General features: G+C 36.6%; 1 pseudogene; it reads right to left on the reverse strand.

Annotated features, from left to right (window-relative positions):
• Window positions 1-1,482: 1,482 nt before the first annotated feature.
• On the reverse strand, window positions 1,483-14,222 carry LOC124980921 (aspartoacylase-like; annotated as a pseudogene).
• Window positions 14,223-21,417: the final 7,195 nt, after the last annotated feature.

The raw sequence follows: 21,417 nt of genomic DNA on the forward strand, positions 1-21,417 counted from the left end.
GAACACTTGGTGAAATTACATGCTAAAGAACATTGAGACATTTTTACTACAACATTCAAAAGGACGTTTATTCCAATGAAATAATTTTGGCAAAGTATATAATTTTCCTACTGTAAAATTTAGAAATTATTTAATTGTGCTCTATAAAACAATGGATATGGAATGAAATTGGCTTAGTGGAGATGGCCTTGAAAGAATGAAAATATTTTTATATATGTGTGTGTGTATATATATGTGTGTAATAAAGGTCAGATGTATAATGAATTTGCTCAAATATCCTCCTCTACCTATACATCTCCACTTTTCACCAATCTCTCTGCCTTCTTTTTTCCTTCTTTCTCAGTCACTTCCTGGGTCTTCTCACCATCTCTACTGAGTGAAACTCACTGCATTCTACACTCTTCAGACTGTTACTCTATCTTGAAGGACAGCAGGAGAAAAAAATGTGTGTGTGTATATATATTATATATATATATATATATTCCAGATAATTTTAGTGTCTTGGGGTTCAAATCATAGGAAAAAGGTGCTCCTTACCTGGCTGCTATGGCCCAAAAAAAGGAGGGAAGGGTGGACTCTGAGGAAGGGGTGGGGAATGGACAGAGACAGTGACAGAGGGCCTTTGAAGATAAGAAACATGGGAGGTGAGGGGTTTCAGTATTAAAAAAATGGGACAATTTCTTGAAAGGATATGTTTGCAAACCAGAGACTTGGGTTAGGGTCACATTTTCAGTAATGTCCACTGTCCTCTGTTATGGGTTTTAGCCACCTAGGCTGGCAGCCAGTGGGGTCCAAAGATCTTCTCACATTTTGGCTAAGAATAAGAGTGAGTGTTCATCCAAAATGAGAAGTGACAGAAGCGAGAAATTTGCCTCTTCCCAACTGTCCATGTTGAGAAGTACTGGTAGCTTCTCAAGGCAAATTTAAGACATCAGTGATTGCAGATGTATTTGTCACTTTTACAATCAGCCCTCATTTCTCTTTAACATGTCATCTGAAGAAGATGGATATTGATAGTTTATGAACTGGATACTTAATACAGGGTCATTAACTCGATCATAAAAAATTTAAAAATAGTCTGCATGCTTAGTTTCTAGTAGAGCATAAACAATACTTGAAAACATACATTTCATGCCATGTTCAAGTTAATAACTTTGTACATAGTATCTATATCTTTCATACTTTGAAAATGAAGACTGTTTTTAAGAATGTTAAATTATCAAATTGTGAATGTATAAAAAGCTATAAAGAAACAGGGAGCTCACTTCTTTGAATAAGCTAAATAAATAAAATATGATAACTTTAAAAGGCTTTAATTAATTTAGTCTTATTTAAGACACTGGTGTGGATGTCTACTGCTTTGGAGGACTGGGTCAGCTGCTGTGAATATGAACTTGAACAAGGCACATCTCTGTTCTTGAGGAGGTTATAGGCTGGTCTTTTTTTCAAGATGCCCCACAAAAAGTGGGTTCCCACTGATAACTAGTGGAAAGAGGAGTGAATACTTTTTGCATTGAGAGTTAGTATTATTGTCTTTGCAGAAGCTTCTTTCTTTTCATAATATGCAGCCTTGTTCACAAACACCAGGTACAGGGTACAACCTCCACCCAACAGAATAGTCGTTCCATCAAGAGTCAAAAATGAGGGATTTCCAGGGTGCAGTGGTTTCTAGCCTTGATCCTTTCAGAGGGCAATTAAAATAATAAATTACAAAAATTTTATGTCAGATCCTAGATAATTAACCAGTACCTTTCCATTCTTTAAAAAGTGATACTTGAAGGATACATTGATAGGCATGCTAGTGACCTGACTCCGCTGAAGCCATGTTATTGTTTTTGACAGCAGTTTTAAGAGTTTCCCTTTTAAGTTTTATAGTTGATGTGTAATTAGGGTTTGCTCTGGAAAAAAAGCTTGCCTTGAATGTGGTCAGAGGTTTATAATATTAAGAAGAAAAATTAATTTCATATCCACCTAAGTGCATATTCTACTTTTTGCCATCTGAAGTTAAATTCTGTTCAACAAAATTTAGGAAATATTCTTTCAGAACCTTCTGTGTGACCAATGTTGAAGGATCACAGGCACTCTACAGCAGTTCTTTTCTAACTTGGATGTACTTACAAATCATCTGGGGATTTTGTTAAAATGCAGATTCTGATGCTGAAGATCAGGGGTGGTGCCCTGAGATTCTGCATTTCTAATATTTTCCAGCAGCATTAACATCACACCAGGAGTTTGTTAAAAAAAGCAAAAATTTGTTCCTCTCTGCAGATTTACTAAATCTAAATCTTTATGTTAACAACTTGACAGAAGTTTAAATGTAGAATATTGAAGTAGCAAAGTACTGCATGTGTCTCAGGCATTTTCTCAACTCTAGGCATACATTAGAATCACTTGGGATATTAATATACATTTACATGGTTACAGGGGCTGGTCAAATCAAATCAGAATCTAAAAGTGTCTTTGTTTTTAATAAATACATTTTTATTAAACTTTTATTCAGTAAATTTATATACAGTAAATTTATTAATTTGGTGTGCAGTTGTTACATTTTGATATGTACATAGCATAGCGTCATATAAGCTATAGCTATGTAATAAGTACATCTAAGTTATCACCCACCTCCTCCAGTCCTTCATACTTCTCATTTTCAGAGTTCACTCTTCCCTTTCCTTTTCCTCCCTCCCTTTCTTTCTTCCTATCTTTTCCTTCCTTCCTTTTTTTAAGGCCACCCTATGATTTTACAGTGTGGCCTGGTTGAGAATACTGCTCTGAATGAGTGCTTTTCAGGCACAGATATGCCCAGAATCACTGAAGGAACTTCCACACACATTGGTTAGTGGCATCTGCACAGGTTCCCATGTAGTGCAGTGCTACCCATACCCAAATCACATGAAATCATGTGGTGAAGTCATTTGATTCCCTGTTTCCATTTTGGTAAATTGAATCAGAACCTCTGGGGATGAAAACTGGGAACCTGGATTTTTGAAATGCTCCTCAGCTGGTTCTTACATGGCCTGAGTTTGAGAAGCAGTGCTTTAGTAGTTTGTGATGGGTTCCGTGCATTTGGGGAGAAATTCCACTGGAAAATTTTGATAAGGATCCCCAATAAAAACCATCACTCTTAGAATCTAGATAGGTAACCAAGTCCCTGCTGGTGTTTCTGGCGCTGGGACCAGCATCCTCTCTGTTCACACTTATATTCCACCAACAGTGCTCTTCCTACTATTCATCAAGTCCTCCAAATTTTTTCCAGCCCCAGGGCCTTTGCACTTATTTTCCATATGTCTGGCTTTTCATCTTCCAGGTTCCTGCTTCAGTGCCACCATTTCAGAAATAACTCTTCCCAAATACTCCATCTAATTGGAACCCTTTGCTGTCTCGGCTACATTATCATTCATTTCATTCATAGTACTTATTAGTTTGAAATGACCTATTTTATATATTTATTATTCAATCAATATGGAAGTTACATGAGGACTCTGCCTATCTTGAATCTCAGGGCCCAAAAGAGGCTTAGTAGTCATTCAAAAATATTTCTTGACATAACTAACCAATTGATCCCTCCTTGTAGAACACTGACTCATTCCTTATTGTCTATCAAATTTTCCAGACTATTGGAACCCATATCTAATGCTCTTAGTTGCTGATCTCAATGTCATTTCTCAGTCCCCCAGGATTGCTTTTTCTCTGCTTGAGGGTATTAAATGTGCCATCATCACTTTGACCTGTGTGTCCTGTGCTGGGTATTTTCGTCACCTGCAAGGCTTTCTTCCTTTCTCTCCCTGAGTCTTTACCTTTCCTATAAAACACTGCTATAGATGCCTTGCTCTCATTTCGACTGGATCCTACTAAACCACAAAGCAGGGTATGCTCCACTGGCCTGTATTAGGGGCAGAATGATTTATTCAGTTGCAAGTCCAGATGACTATTAGGATCATTAAATGGGGATTTTAAATGGACCAGTGGTTTTCAGCCACCATCACCCAAGTCAGTAAGATCAGATTATCTCAGAGTGGAGTCCTGGCATTGTTATTTCTAGAAAGTTCCCTAGGTAGACTGCAGTTAGAGTTGAAAGCCCTATACCAGATAGCCACTCCTCTCAGGTCTGAGACTGTATAGGACACCCTATGTGGGGAATGGGAACCTTACCAATTTGGAATCGTTGCTCCTGTCTTTCTCTTTCCCTTTTCCATTTGTAAGCCTCCTGAGTCTCCCTTTTCTTCCTCCCTCACTATGCCATCATGGATCAGTCCAGGTAAGGAGTTCAGATAGATACCAGGGTTCTGAGGAGGGTCAGGGAATGGAGACAATGTGGAGAAGCAGGTTCTGACTGTTTTGCTCTAACTTCATTGGTTGTGACCCCAGAGGTGGCAATAATGTCTCAGTTCTGGGTACTTCATTGATAGCTGTGGTAATGGATTGGCTCTAATTTCTAAGTCTCCATTTTCCTTCATTGCAAGAGGTATAATAGCTCCTCCCCATTGCACTTGTAGAGGAATTTCACTTTTGTGAGAAGCCTTGGTTGACCACCCCTTTCCCACCTCAATATTCTGCTTATCATTTCTAGACTTTATTATCATTTCTAGACTATAAATTAGATGTTTTTACATCAAGACTATAAATTCCATGAGACTATAGACAACACTCATTAGTATATCCCCTGAGTCAGCACAGGTTATGCTCAACAAGTATCCAGTGAAAGTCTGAATATCTTCCTTCTATAGGTTGACTATAGGTAGTGTCTCCCAAAAGTTCAGGTGATAAAAGCTTGGTTCCCATGGTGGCATTCTTGGGATGTGCTAGACCTTTAGAAGGTGGTGCCTTGTGGGAGGCCCTTAGGTCATTAAGGGTGTGCTCTTGAAGGAGGCTGTAGGACAAATCTCTGAGTTGCTCCTTGCTTCCTGACCCCAGATGTGAGCAGTTTGCTGTAATGCTTACTTCTGACTTACCACTCTGTACCCTGACTAGAGGCCCAAAGAAATGGAGACAAACAATCAATCTTGGACTGAGACTAAATGAACAATTTCCCTTTATAAAATAATTGCCACAGTTAGTTCATCTTAGTGATGGAAAGCTAACTAATACACTTTTCTACACTGCCGTGGCTTTGTGAGCATTAAATTAGCTAGTGTATATAAAATGCTGCATGAACTGTGAAGTTCTAGTTATAGGTACAGCATTATTAAAATATTTACAACATTTTAAAGAAACAGCAAAAGTTACCTGCAGATTGGGATGGATAATAGCAGCTATTATTCCACTTTCATTCCTGGGATAATCGACCTTCTCCATTATTTTATAGACCTCAGTAGTACAAGGAGGAAATTATTTTCCTACAGCAAAAATAATACATATTAATGCAACTAAAAATCTTCTTAAAAAGAAGTGAAGTTGATACTTAAAGTTATAAGGAGAACACATTAAGGTTAGTTAAAGATGTTCATAAATGATATGAAGCAAAAAAGTTCTCCAATTATTCTTATCAGTACACTGAAGAACAGAGGTAGAAAATAAAACTTTAAAAAATTAGTGTGGGAGAAAAAGAGCCTGAGACTGCAAGTCAGGATGCTGGGATCTGTTCTGCTAACTGTGTCATCTTTGTTTTCCTAGCTATGAGATTTTGAGCAAGATGCTTAACTTTTAGAGGTTCATTTTCACTACTTGTCAAAAGAGGGTTTTGGATTAGGTTATCTTGGAGGACCCTTCCAGCTCTGACATTCAGTGACTGTATATTCTCAGGGGGACTTTCAGCAAGTTAGGTGGTTACAGTCTAGTAGCTCTTTCTCTTAGCCAAGTTCATTAAACACTAAGATGGCTCCTAATCAGTGCAGTCTTGGGATGCAGGCAGTCTACTAGCAGTGGAGTTCAGCTTCCAAAGATATGACAACATCTAATAGCTCAGTTCCCAGAAACTTGGAAAAGGAGTAGTTTACACAGACACCACACAGTCTCTGAGAAAATGGGGTAAAAATGTGTCCAATGGAGTGTCCACAGGATGGTATGCTTTCGTCTCAAAGGAAAAGTCTTCCTTTGCCTTTAAAGCAGAGTTGGGATGGGGAGATCCTGAGATCAATCATCTGTCAGCTACCTTTTGCTGCCTAGCACACTTTCCCAGAACTTAGTGGCTTAAAGCAACAACCTTTTAACTGCTTGTAGTTCTGTTGGTTGTTTAGGCATTTCCTGTAGTCTGGACTGTCTTTGCTGATTTCTCAGTGTCTTGTTCATGCATCTGGGATGAGCCAGCAGATCAGCTTGTGGCTGGATGATCTGGGATGGCCTCAATCAAATATCTGGCAATTGACAGTCTGAAGGCTTGAGCTGCATGACTATTGACTGGGGTGTCTGAGGATGACCTTTTAGTATCCATCAGATTAGTGTGAACCAATTCACATAATAGCCATACAGGGTTCCCAAAAGCCACAAGAGGGCAAGTCCAAATGCAGAAATCCCTTCCAAGCCTCATTTGTGACACAAAAACAAGCCACCTGGGCAACCCAGATTCAAGAGATGGGTGACTGATGAATGCAGAAAAGGAGAGTGGAGTGTCCTTGAATTAATATTCCCCATCCCTGTGGTAGGGATATAGGGACCATGATTTGTAAACCGTATTTTCCACTCAGGTTTGTGGCATTCTCCGTGGGTATATCATTTAACATATTAGAGTTCCTCACTTACTATTTGTGACTATGTTGTGATCTTACCGAAACCAGGTCCGTTAGATAGTATAGAAACTGCCCTTATACAAAGAAGGTGAACAACTCATTTTCAGTTTTCATGACTTTGGAGTCAAGGAGTCCCAAACACAGAACTTTCTGTGATCACAGGGAACTGCACAATCTGAGGTTAAGGAATTATTTTCCCCATAGACACTGAACTACACAGTAGGTGAGTCACCATAATTACACCTTTTGTAAACAATTTCATATTTGTATGCATTCTAGCAAGAGATTATTATTATTTTGAAGTAAGTCATATATTTTGGTCTATGATTTTCTTTCTTTTAATCAATAATTTGCATTCAAGATTCTCCCATGTTATTATTATTTAACTGTTCACCAACTGATGCACATTTGAGTCAGTTCCATTGTAAACCATGCTATAATAACTACCCTTGAAAAAAACCCTCTGGGAATTTGTGAGCTTCTGTTTCTTTGAAATGTGGAGCTGCTAGGTCATAAGATCTGCACAATTTAATAATTAGATATAGTAAATATTTTAAAATTACCATTTAATGTGTCTTTACCAATTCAAATATTGGTCAGCAGGGAATGAGAGTACCTCCTTTTCCTATAGCAATACTTAATATTATCAGATTCAAAATGCTTTCTCACTATGATTTGCATTTCTCTGATTACTTGTGATGTTGAACATCTTTCCTACTTTCAATGGACGTTTGTATCTCAGACTCTGTCTTCATTTTTTAAATTGGAGATTAACAGGAAAATAGGATTTGATTTGGGTTGTTTATTTGGCAACTCTATTTCTGATATGCATGTTTTATGGTCACTGAGGAATAGCTGAAGTGAATAAAAAATTTGGAAAGGCATCTAAAATTATAGGCATGACAAATTTGACCTGGATGTCAACGTGCACTATGTATGTAATATGTAATATATGTATAGTATTGTTATGGTTTTGATATGAGGTGCTAATGCAGGAATATTGAGAAGTGAAATGATTTGATTATGAGAGTTTGATTTTTATAATCCGAGTTTGAATGGACTGACTAGGTGGTAACTTTAGGCAGGTGGGGAGTGGTTGGAAGAGGTAGGTCACTGGGAGTGTGCCTGGAAGGGTTCACCTTTCCTGAGGCCCCTCCCTCTCTGCTTCCCAGCTGCCATGTCCTAAGAAGCTTCTCTCCACTATGCCCTTCTACCATGATGTCTGCCTTGCCTTGGTCCAGAGCAATGGACCCAGACAATCATAGACTAAACTTTTAGGAAAATGATCTAAAATAAAGATTTCCTTCTCTAAATTTTACTTGCCAGATATTTTGGATATGATAATGACTAACACACACCTACATATGCAAATACCCACAATTAAGGAAACAACTCTTACCTTGGGGATGGGGACCAAATTCTATACCTAGGTACATAAGGGAAGATACTAATATTACATAAGTATTAGAATGTATTGTGATATTAAGCACTTTATTAAATCTAGAACCCCATTATTATAAACATTGAAATGTTAGACCAGTTAGCATCATGGAAAGTATCTGAGACAGAATGTCCAGCAAAAAATAAAGCAAAATATTTATGCATTTAAATATGCATAGTGATAAATGCAGTGAATAAAGACTGGAAGAGAACATGGAAAAAATTCCAGACATTTGAGTAGTTAGAACTCAGGGTTATTTTTTCTTCAAATTTACTTCAATATGATTCAAGTATTTAAATATCATAACATAACAAAAGAGGTAGACAAACCTGCAATGACAACATAGTAGGCAGCCACAAAGAGAAATTGTCAGAGACCTAACATTTAGCTCTAACAGGAGGAAAGACATCTAGTCAGTCATAGAAATCTAGGAATACGAAGTATGAATTTAAGTTAACATGCAATCTATGTGACTTCAGGACAACATTTTCATATGTAATATTAACCCATTCTGACAAGATAGTGCAATGGTTCTTATTTTCTTGGGTAAGAATATGGAAAGAGTGTTGGGGAATGATCCTGAGGCTTGTTGCAACAAACTTCTTGTTTCTGGGATAAAATTTATGAAAAACAATCATGTTATATTTCATTCACCTTGGCAATAGAAAGCAAAGGTGGTCCTTGTAGGTAGCTTGTAGAGGTCATAGGAAGTTTAGAGAAGAATCTGTCAGAATCATTTGAAGGGCCAAACATAACAGCGAAAGAAATAATATGAATGGAACCAGAAAGCTGCTCAGAAATATTGAGGAAATTAAGTATAGTGTCTGCCTGGGGATAATTTGATTATTATCTGATAATAAGTCTTAATAATGTGTAAGGTAGCTACAAATATTCTTTAATATTTCTTGGAGTTTCATGTAGGCATATTTTATTCAGTTATGCCAACAGACTTACCAACACAATACTTGACTATAGAACAAGTGGTTATGTATTTGGGGGAAGGATGTTTAATAAGATAAATGCAGCAGAGTAATGGATTCAAAGAAGTCTGAGAAGAATTTTTAAAACATCTTTCTTATTATGAAAAGACCATATGTTTTGTTCTCTTTGCTGCCATGGAGTCAGTAATGCCTTCATATTCTTTTCTTCATCAACCAAGATTAGTTTATGAAACCCTCTAAAACTCAATGTTATAGCTTTGAAAACATACAAAGAAATTGTATATAAAATTAATTACATGCAGCTTTCTGAGTAAAAGCACATTAAACAATTCTCCAGGGCCATGACCAAAGACTTGGAAATAAATTTTCTTTCTGAATGGATGTGGTTATTTTTGTTTTCCTCATTGGTCACCCTTACTATTTAGCTTATTTATTCTCTTAAGGACTGTGTTTCTATCCCTATAATTCAGGTTCTACAGATGTCAGGTGATTCCCCTTCATCCTGCTTATTTGAAAGAAATTTGAGTCACCACTCTTGGTTTTGATAACTGGGAATCCACCTTGTGGCTTTTCCATGTCTGGCCATCAAAGCATTCAGCTCTCTTCAAGGAGCAACACAGAACAGCTGCATAAGGATCTCCCCATCAGAACCACTACCTACTGATTGTTCAGAACTCAAGGGAGACAAAAGTAATAGTTAACCCTCACACTGGGTAGGCATTAGCCTAAATGCTTTGAATACTTTTTCTCACTTAATGCTTTTAGCAGTCATATGGGGTGAGTATTATTATGGCAATTTTACAAAAAGTTGTTTTCAGATTTGAACTTCTTGTTTAAGGTTAATGAAGGAGAAAGCCAAGATTTAAACCCAGCTTCTGGCTACATGGGTAAAACTTTTCACAGTAAACCATTTTAGCTCTCAGAAAGGAAGAACATCTATTATATATAATCAAACACAAAATCCATTATTTGTGTATTCACTTGTTTGGTATTTTCTAGCATTTTGTCTTTAGTTAAAGGCACTGGAATGCTGAAATTTTAATCTTGAAGATTCCCAAGTCTTAATAGGTTAGTTATATGAAGTACATAACAAAACATTGGGTGTATGTTAGGTTATCTCAATCAATTGTTGACAAGGGCTAGACTAAAGGGAGACAATGTCTTCACTGCTGGAAGTGACAATTTTTTTAAGCTCCCTGAAATCCTGTAATTTTGATACTTCAACAATACCATATAAAATTCTGATGTTCACTTTACTTGTTTTTAGTCAAATAACTTACGGTTTGGTGGCACTGGGAATAAAATTTATAATTTTATAGACAGAAGAATCCACAAGTGTCTCTTATTGTTTTGTTCATCACATTTGCTATTTTAATTGTTTCTTCTTTTCTCCTACCTGTCCCCACCATCTCTGTATCTGGGCATAACCTCCCATCCAGTTTCCCAGCCTGGCTGTGGAATAGACCAATTTCTCTTGGACCTTCCTTCCTAACCCTGTTCTGATTGTTTCACATCTATAATTAACTTCCTTCCTTCCTGACCCTGTTCTGATTGTTTCACATCTATAATTAACTTACGAAAACTTATACGTTAATAACATTGACATTACCTTATTAAAAAGAAACACCAGAATTAAAAAGTCATTCCTGAAATCTTCAAGAATAAGGGTGCACCCCATGTTAGAGGTTGGGTTATGAAGGTAAAAAATGATGTCGTAGGAATCTTCACTATTTTTTGGACCAAATAAATGATTTATTTCTTGAGCTCTTTTCAATTCATACAGCAAATCCTCTGACATCTTTTTGCTATTACTAGCAGAAAGAAAAAGATTAGCAATATTTATGACTAAGATAACACTAATAGTCAATAAGAATACAGTGTACAAAAACCAGTTGCCAAATCTTTAATATGGAAAATTTTGTGAGGGGAGTGAAAACATCTAAAATTTCATATATGAACAATTTTTTTTCACCATTTGTTTTCACATAACTAATATTGCATTGTATTCATGCAAAATAATAGGTTCATTATGTGGCTAGTCACAGGTAGGACATTTCAAACAGAATTTACCATATGACTTCAACCTTGAACAAAACGTTTCCATTAATCTTATTTATAGCTTCTTTAGTAGTTATGGTGCACTTTTACTTATTATGGAGATATACCATTAAATGAATCTTCCATCCAATCTTCACTGTGGCTAATTCAAGTTCTCAAAACATGGTCAAATTCAGCTGCTCACATCATCTTAATGTTAGGTATTTTTAATTGAGGCTCAACAGTCATCAGTGGTCCAGGGACAAGGTTTATAGATTCCAGTCTATAAACACTACAGAAATACAAAAACTTGCAGGTACATGTGTATATATTTTTGTGGGACAACTGTTAATAGTTATTAGAATAATCTCACTTTAGTTTCAATCAAACCTCTCCTCAGTTCCTGAAATTGTCAGGATACATTTTTTCTTGCTATGTGACAATGGTCTAAATTTCTTTTTTCTTCTTAAATCATTCAACCACATTTTCATGTAATTCCATCTCTTTCTATTTCCTGGCTATTTTTACTAGTATCTTCAAGACACCTACAGTTTGTACCTTAGTGTTTCCTATCTGGAATGCAGTCAAGGATGTGGATTAGCCATTTTGCAGTTATGAAGCAAAATCCATGACTACAAAAATGTTCATGTGAAGAAGAGCACAGTGGGAAGAGAGAAGCAACCTGTGGCACTGATGATATCATGAAGCCACCCCACTAGCCCTGGACTGCCTACCTTTGGACTTGATATTTGGGAATAAGAAACCCTGATTTGCTTAAGCTACTATGTTTATGTTTCTATTATATGCAACCAAACACAATTTCTAAAGGATAAATATACATGTATTGTACATGCACATATTATATACAGGTATTTTACATATTATACATGTGTGCACACACAAATATGTGTTTTAAAAGTTAATTCATGAAATAATCCCATGAGGCTGCCCCCAGCCCTACTTTCTTCTACATCTTTCTACCCCATTTGAGTAAATGTCACCACTGCCCAACCAGCTGCTCAGAGTTTAGGCTGGAAGTTTTGAAAGACAATGGACATTTTGAGTTCCCATGCCTAGAGTACAGGTGCCACTGGAACAGATTCATGGGATGAGGCTGAAAGAATAGACAGGGTCAAGATCCCAAAGGGCACTAACAGCTATACTAGGTCACTTAAATCTATTCTGAAGAAGAGACTTTAAAAAAATTTTGAGAGGGGAAAGGCATAAGATTTTCATGTTAGGATGACCTCTATAACTAACATAAGGGAAAGCAGAAAGGACTGGAGCCAGTCTTGATGTAGAGAAAGTCTGTGAAGTGGCTCTTCCAACTGTCTGCAGGAGAAATAAACTAAGGTAGTGAAAAGGGAGAGAAAGATTGGATTTGTGAAGTTCTTGTAAAGAATATTTGGAAGGACTTACCCACTAGACACAGGGGTTGAAGAACTGTGATTTCTATGGGGGATTTTCTATTGTGAGTGACAGTGTACTTACTGAGATGAGGAATATAGGAAAACAAATTGGGGGGGTTAGGAAAAGATAATTGCTTTGTCTACATCATAAATTTTCATACCTGCTTCAAGAGTGAATGGACTTACTTCTGAAAAGTATTGTGAATAAGAAGCAGAATGTGAATTCAATTTCAAAGACTTCTCTCACTGAAAGGCATACTTATGGGTGGCTGTAATAAGAAAACTCACCCCAGTTCATTTTAGCATTATGTGGGAACTTAATATACTGACAAAAAGTTATTCTTCAACAAATTACTACTTGTACTATAATACATATAATGCCCATTTTAGGTTAAAAAATATTTGTGTTGGTATCACCTCCATCATAAGATACAGCATTTCAAAAATTAAAATTTATGCAAGGAAACTAATGATTCAATACCAAAAGTATGACTACTGTAAAACTGCCCTGCAGTCTATTTGTACTGTAGTATTCATCTTTTGTTCCATAGTGATACTAATCCTAGGGACTTCTCTTACTCAATTAGTTTATCAGAAAATAGGTACATAAAGGAGTGCAGTTAGTTGTTCCTGTGCAAGTCTTATATCTTGGCTAGCAGTCTACCAACTCCTTGGAAGGAAAAAACATGTTGTACATTGTTATACTCCCATAGTACTTGGAACAATGATAAAAGATGTTTAATAATATTTTTAAATAAATGAAAGAAAGAAGTGGAAGAGGCAATCAGAGGCTTGTACAGTGATAGCTATCAGGACATAAACAAGGGCAACAATAGGATTCATCCAGAATATTAGGATTAAATACATTGTATGCAATGGATTGTAAATCAGGGGCAAATACAGAAAGTTCAGGGTGTCTTAGACTCTCATTATTTAATCCACCAATGAAGGTAAATACATCTATTCCTTAGGCCACAGAGTGGTCTGATGTTTTCTGAAAATGGGTACTCATTCACTCTTTGATTCAAGAAATTTAATTGGAGCATCATATTTTTCTTAACTAAAACTTTATGTGCTACCATAAACAGTTGCAAGGAAACATTGTAGTGAATTTCCTACACAGCTAACAAGTATGTATATAAACACTGATCAAACACTAAAATTAATGCACAGGATTATTAATTCTGTCTTTCAAGATATGATTTAAAAATAAAACCTTTCTTACATATTTTTGTAGTCTGCACAGAATATATTTAAAAAGAAAAATCAAATAATGTGGTATTTCAAAAGGTATATAAAAGAACATATGAATGCCCAGTTTCCACAACTGTGTAATTCACAAGGCAGCATGACTAAAAGTGAAAGGGATGTTACTCATTATAGGCACTACATGTACAAACACAAATATTCATTACATAGACATATGGGTACATGTTCTCTTACACACACACCACATTTCATATACAAGTATGCACACTATACAAAACATGTTCTTACCCAAGATTTTCAAGGTCAAAAATGCAATTCAGATCACAGTCAATATATCTGGTACACTTCTTCACAGCTCTAGGATTGGTAATAAATGGTTTTACTTCCATCTCTGTTCTCTCAACCTCAGGGTCATTCTCTAGTCAGTGCTTAACTAGAATACTCCTGTGAGCTCATTCCTGTGAGCTCCTCCAGAGACAGTGATCTTCTTTATAGGCTCTTCAGTCATGTGATGAGAGGTCATTTTACAAATCATTTTATCTTATTTCTGCAATTCAGAAGAGAGAAGATCAAAGGAAGCTTAAAATTCTAAGAAAAGTTTAGAAATTTAAATTTAAATGAGAATTTAACTAAAGTGCAAAATGCAGTTCCCTGGAGTGGAGGACTTTAAACATCTTCTGTTACAAGTTCTAAGCTCTGTATAGAAACTCCCTTCTGTAGCCCTGTCCTTTACCATATTTGGATTAAAATATGCAAAGCTCAACCAGAGATACAGTTGTTAACTTCTAACTCCCTCAGATGGTCAGTAGATTTAAGTACAATAATAAATTGGCATCTTCTACCAGTACAAAAGTCTGTTTTCCCTTCAGATAGATTGCCATCCAATGGAGATTTCATGATCATTTGTAATGATAAAAATAGTTCATACATTTCTAATCCTCCAAAATTAAAAAAACATTTCAAAAGTGACTCATTGAATATTTGTTTCCACTGGCATTAAACATAATTCTAAAGTGAATCTAGTCACTTTTCATGACCTTAGAGCATTGAGTCTCATGTCTATAAATAGTGAAAGGCAGATGCTCAGAGCCATCTCTTAAACCAGCACTCTTTCTCTTGGAATGCTTTTGCACAGACACACAGGGACCCAACAGGTGATCACTGGGTCTTGAAAACCTACTTTGAAACATCCCTTAGTTTCTTTCTCATGATGTTATTGGTTATTCTCTATCAATTTCCTTAGGAATCTTGCCTAAATACCAAAGGAAAAGCAAAACTGTTAGCATTTTCAAGTCCTTTTAATGAACAAAAATGTCTTGGGACATACTATATACATTGACAAATGATATGAATTTATAAAGACACGGCTTCATTTACTGACAGCAATTCCTCTCCACTGGAATGTGTTATGTGAAAGGGCGTCTTATTAGAGGAAATTACCCAGAATAGGAAGATGATTACATTCCTTTGGAGAAATGACTCTGAACCAAACCTCATTTGATTTCATGTTCGATCACCCAGAAAGTCAAGTATATTCAAATACTAAAATTCTATGTATTAGTAATACCAGGCTGTTTCATAGGTGTATAAGTATAATTCATTACAATTGCAGAGTACTTAAAGTTATGAAGTTCTTCCACATACATTTACTTCAATTTAGTCACATATCCACTTTGTAAGATGAGACAGGTTAGGTACTGACATCTCCATTGCAGGAATAAAGCAAAGAGAGGTTAAGCAACCTGATTTACTTTGCACAACTACATAAGAGATAACTAGGCCTGAGGCCCATGGTTCTGATTTAAGTCCAGTGCTTTTTCACAGGGCAAAAGGGTGCCTCGTTGTTATTTTTGGTCTCCTCTGAAGTTCTACTTTTGCTTTTTCAGAATTCACATAAGCAACCACTACAGTGTGCTCAGGAAACAAGCAAGCACACAAATAAAATACATGATAGGAATATGAAATATGAATGCTTCATGATATTTAATAAACCAATTCCCACATTTTTCCTGGAAGAGACCATAATGCAGACATAAAGCAAAATAACAAAAGATAAATTTACAAGTGAAAATTACTTTTCCAAGACAAAGTACTGCAGCCTTTGGATTTCTGCACATACTAGTGTACACTAAACACTTCAGAGTGAAGATGATAAAAACACATGGAAATGTAAACAGATAACACTTGTAATGTCATTTTGGTTTCAAGAGTAGTAATATGGTAAATTATTAACACTGGTATGTTTTGCTTCTTTCCTTGCTGATTTCTACTTTGTTCTGCTCTTTGCCCTAGTCTCTTTGGAAATGCTGCTTCTGTTATTTACTTGCAGCTGGCACAAATGGCTTGCATTTTGAGGCTTGCTTTACGGAATTTTAACAGGTCAACATTTTGAAGTACGCTTCACATTCATAAAATTTCTGATACAAGTTCAAATGAATAACTTATTTGAAAGTTAATGAATGGTAGTAATTCTTATACATACCTTGTTTCTTGTGTATAGTTTGTCTTCTGTGGAAAGCTTTATTAGAAAAAGAAGAGCATTTTCTTGGTATTAGAGCAACAGAGGCTTTTCATACCCTTATACCAATACCAACTTAACTTCCAAAACTTTTTTAACTCCCTGTCTCCTAAGGCACACTTCAGTTTAGATCCTTGCAACAATGATGCAGTATATTTAGTTCTTATTTGAGAACTTAGAGAACTGATATTATATGAAGTGATACCTTTTCCACTTGTCACTATCTCACTATTAAGTTGCATACTTAATGTTTTGAAGTGGGTTACGTATAATAACTTTCAGCACTGCAAATATCTTGTGCCAATGTAGGTGACTGATCTGCTAATAAAACAATGTAGTTTAAAACAGCAGGAGAGCAAATTTTTACTCATATTTATGCTATCCAACAGATCAATGTAAGAAATCTTGTAGGAGATGAATTTAAGGTGGACTTTTTTCCTATCTTGTATGATTGGGAAATAAGGATGGTTTTCTGTTATGAAGTGTCTCATACATAATGTGGCTGTCCAAGAGTCATGCCATCAAACTACTCTCACTACATTAGTGTCTTCCTTCCTCTGTGGTCCTGCTGCTGTCACCCATTCTGATCAACTTTTCATGTGGAAATAAATGAATCATAACCAGAATGAGACTGATATAGAACAGATAAGTTTACAAACTGCTAGCAAAACCCAACTGTGTTGGTGTACACCTGTAATCCCAGTGGCTCCGGAGGCTGAGGCAGAAGAATAATGAGTTCAAAGCCAGTCTACGAAATTTAGCAACTCGGTGAGACCCTGTCTCAAAATAAAATATGAAAGAAGGCTGGGAATGAGGCTCAGCGGTTAAGCACCCCTGAGTTGAATCCCTAGTACCAAAACCAAAAACAAACAAAAAAAAACTGTTAGCAAAAATTCCATATTGCTCATGTCTGCATTCCTTATAGATATAGCACAGGATATTGCTCTTCCTGGGAATGATGTTGTTTTGATGAGAGCTCTTTTATTTTTTTGAGGGAGTGGGTGCTATATGTATGCATGTGTTCATATGTATGTATCAGGTCAAAATCAGCTTCCTTGAGGTTCATGTATTGAGTCATCTAATTCAAACCAAGTCTCAGACATTTTGTTGTTTGAAATCTTCTTTCCAAATTAAAAAAGATGAACCTTTTCCTTCAAAACTTATTTCTTACCCTGGCACTCAAGGTCTACTATTATTTGGTGTCAGTCTATCTCTAATCTTATCTCCAAATATTCTTATTTGACCTCATTTTTGAAGAAACCAGGAATCTATTTTATTGTCTCATAGTCTTAGACTTTTATTAACAACCTTCCCCCATCTCTCAGCTCTTTCTAACTCTTGCTTTCACCAATATGAATAGCAGATGACACAGTAAAAAAAGAATATGGTCTTTGAACTCAGACCTAAAATTATTACAGCTGACCTACAGTAAGTAACCAATAAATAGTATTATGAAATAAGACATAACATTTATTGAGCACTTACTGTGTGTTATGTAGGATTATTCATTTTCTCTTAATATTTATAGGGAAATGAAGTAATATTGATACTGCTACTTTACTGAGAAAGGAAATGTAGGTATAGAGGGTTAAGTTATCCAAAATCACAGGCCCAAGAACCCACAGTCTTCCCAGGCTGGAAGCCAGAGTTGGAGTGCAAGAGCTCGAAGGTGGTGCACCATTCTGCTTCCTTTGTTGAAAATATCTGTGTCTCCTGTGCTCTTTGGCTCCAGAGCACTGACTCTGCCTCACTGATTGCTCTCTGCCTTGCACAGCTGTCACCCACCCGCAGGCCTCAGCTCTCCCACCAACCTCCTGGGGACTCTCAGTCTAACGGAGAGATCTGACTCAGAAATGCAGCCAGAAAAGCAACACACTTATGCTTTCATTTTGTGGCCTGGGGAGTTGTTTACTTCTACACACAGACCAAGTTCCCCCAGCATCTTGCAAACTTAAGTCTGGAACCTAAGAGATGACCAGGGGGTGCAGGAAAGAGCGAGTCATAATTTTTCCATGTAGCTGGGGCAGAGGATGTCTGGATTGAACATGACTCTGCCTCTCCATTGACCAGAACAGGCTCCGTCCCTGTCTGGGTGAAGGACCCAAGAGGTCAGGGCATCCCCTTACAGTGCGAGAATGCAAAGAGAGGAAATTTAACCCTTCTCACTTTTCTCAGAGGCAAGAACACCACGCCTCCCCTCACCTTCGTGCAGATGGCCTGTAAGCCTGCGCAGTCAGCAGCGAGGTCAAGCGCGCCTGCGCACAGCCCCACTTCCTGCATTTCTTCGGAGGCGTGAAGGTCGGCAGTCGCTGACTAGGGTCTCTGCAGGATGGTTGACCAAGGCGAGGAAGCTCGAGGATTGAAGGTGTGTGTCCTGTTGTGGTGGGATCAGGACGGGAAAAGCCCTGTGTTGACCCTAATTACAAAATTCTGCGGGTCCCTGGGTGGGTCCAAAGGGTGTTTGGAACATAAATAAGAACATAAAACATGACAGGAATCTCGCCCCGCGCCCCTGGAGGAGCGGCCCAAATGCGCCTTTCTGGTTTCCACCTGAGGCAACGTGCTTGGGGGACATGAAGTGTTTGCAAATTGAACAAACTTTTTTCACACCTGTACCACACGACCACATCACTAAGCCTCTCAGGTCCGACTGGAAGTAGGAATTGGGCCACCTAGGGATCCAGGGGAGGATTTTTCTCTTTTAAAATGTGTTTACCTTGATCATAAATGTGATGACCCTTGTAATGTACTTGTAATGATGTAATGGCCCTTGTAAGCACCCTTAAGTTTAGGATATACGTTGCATTGGTATTTCTGTGTTGAGAAAAGTGGCATAAGTTCTGTTTTGGTTCCTAGAATAGAACCAAGAATATTTTCAAAAGGGCCTGCCATATCTAGTTTCACGTCAAGATAAAGAAACAGAAGGCAATCCCTCACCTCATGTTTCCCAAATTTTCTTTCTACAATGATAATTGGAAGTTAATATTTACCTAAGTCTGACATGAATCATTCCTTAGTTGTGTTTACATATGTATTATTGGGTAGGTAATTTGGAGAAGAAATTATCTTAATTAAACTTGTATGTTTCCTTTTCACACATGCAATGAGCAAATATTTGTTGAATTGAGATTGAAATGTATTAGGAGGCTATAGGTGGAAAAATCACAAGAGCAAATACGTTGCAAAAGAAAATAAACAGGAAAAAAAACCTGTATTTCATTTGTTTAAATTGTGAAAACTGAGTGGAAATTTATAATTTTATTTGTTTTGGATATTAAGTGAGGATTTAGTCTTTGGTAGTCTCAAATTAATGACCAAAACAGGTGATTTATGTAGTGTCATGAAGTAGGACATTAACAATGTTCTCCTGTGGCTAGTTCAGTACTGAATATTTCCTACCAGTGAGTTTTCCAGTGCTGTAGTCCATTTCCCTCTTTAGAGATGTGATTCAGAATCCCCATGGTGTGTCCTTGATTCTAAAGTAAATTCTATAGACAATGTGAAAATCTGCACATATTAGGAAGCAAGGTTATAGTCACCCCAGTCATAACTTTTTTTGAACAGAGCAGGAAAAATGAGTTTTGTTTTAAGTACTGACTCAGAATCAAAGGACTCCCTACAATGTTTACATTATCAGGTTTCAGTGTAGTTTTCCAGTATAATTTCCATAACTAGTGTGCTGGAAATTTATTTTGTTGTTGGTACAGTATAAGTTATGAGGTTCTTTCTTTGCAGGTTTGGTCCAACAACTTCATTTTTGAATTTAGAAGGCAAAAAAAAAAAACAGTTAATAAAGTGATATGGAAGAAAATGAAGAGAAGCTTAAATGAAAATTCAATTTAAAGGTATTGAACAACTTTACTTTTGAAGCTTCTTTATTTTGTATATGCCATATAAAGCTTGAGTAGTTTGTGGGTGAAACATTATGGAAGTAACTTGAAGAAAGGTGAAACATTGAGTTTGAGTTCTTTTCTTTTTAGGTCCAAGGAGGTAAAATAGAACTCATTCAACCAAAAGTATTTAGTGGCAGAGGTGAGAGTGCAATAAAAACTTAATTTCATTCTGGTGTTCTATAGAACCTATGTGCTTGAATTGTTCTATGCTTTTAAGATGAAAACAAAGTAGTAGATCTATTTTCATTGTATTTGTGATTGATTTATTAAATGTATTTCTAGAAATACATGTGTTTCCTAAGAACTATCATTTATGTTTTCCTAATGTATTAGGTAATGTAAGGACAGGGCAAGAATGTTGAGAACCAGGGGATAAGTATGATGCACATGAAAATAATAACAACTATTATTAATGTGAATGCTTCTAGATGTTTAATTATATGTATTAATTCATTTAATTCTTCCACCAACCCTCTAAGGTAGGTTGTTATCATTATCCCTGTTTTCCCTTTAAGAAACAAAGACATGAAGTGGTTACACAAGAAATGTGTTAAGTGGTAGAATCAGGATATAAACCTAGGAATCTGACTCTAGAGTTCATATCTTAATATTTATGTTATTCTGCCTCTCATTTTGTGTCATATTGGCACAGAGAGTTTAAGGAAATAGCGCATGTTTATAATTTGAAGTTGTAATTCAGACACATAACTTTTACCCAGGTAGTCTGACTCAAGAGCTCAGAGAATTTAATATTTGATCAAAGAGATATTAGAGTCAGTATTCTGTAGATCAGCTAGACAGTGGTATAGTGACCAGAGATCTGAGCTGAGATTTAGGAAGCTTGAGTCCTCTCTGGATTCTTCCAATGACTTCCTTTGAAGTCATAGACAAAATTTTCAGACCTCTTTTCCTCTGAGTTTCCTTATAGGTTTAAAGTCTATGCATTGTGACTTTTGGCCTGACTTGAGATCCTACTTCTGCCATCTGGAGGAAGTAGAGGTAGTTTTTTTTTTTTTCTTTATCATTTGGATTAGATATTGTCTCTCTCTAATGCAGTCTTAAAATTACCCATAAAGTACCATTACAGACACTGGGGGTGCTTGTTGAAAATGCAAAGTTTGGGCTCCAGACCAAATCTGTTGAAATAAAATTTTAGAAGAATGGGTTTATGGTCTTAGAACTTGCATATTAAGCAAAATTCTAGATTAAATCTAAATCAAACTAAACTTGGAGAACCATGACCCTAAAAGATGTGCTCTCTGTGCAGAGAGTGTTGGGGGTTTTGAAAAGCATGTATTCCTTACCTC

This window comes from Sciurus carolinensis, chromosome 3 (genome assembly GCF_902686445.1).
Source record: "Sciurus carolinensis chromosome 3, mSciCar1.2, whole genome shotgun sequence".
In the NCBI taxonomy this organism is placed as follows: Eukaryota; Metazoa; Chordata; class Mammalia; order Rodentia; family Sciuridae; genus Sciurus; species Sciurus carolinensis.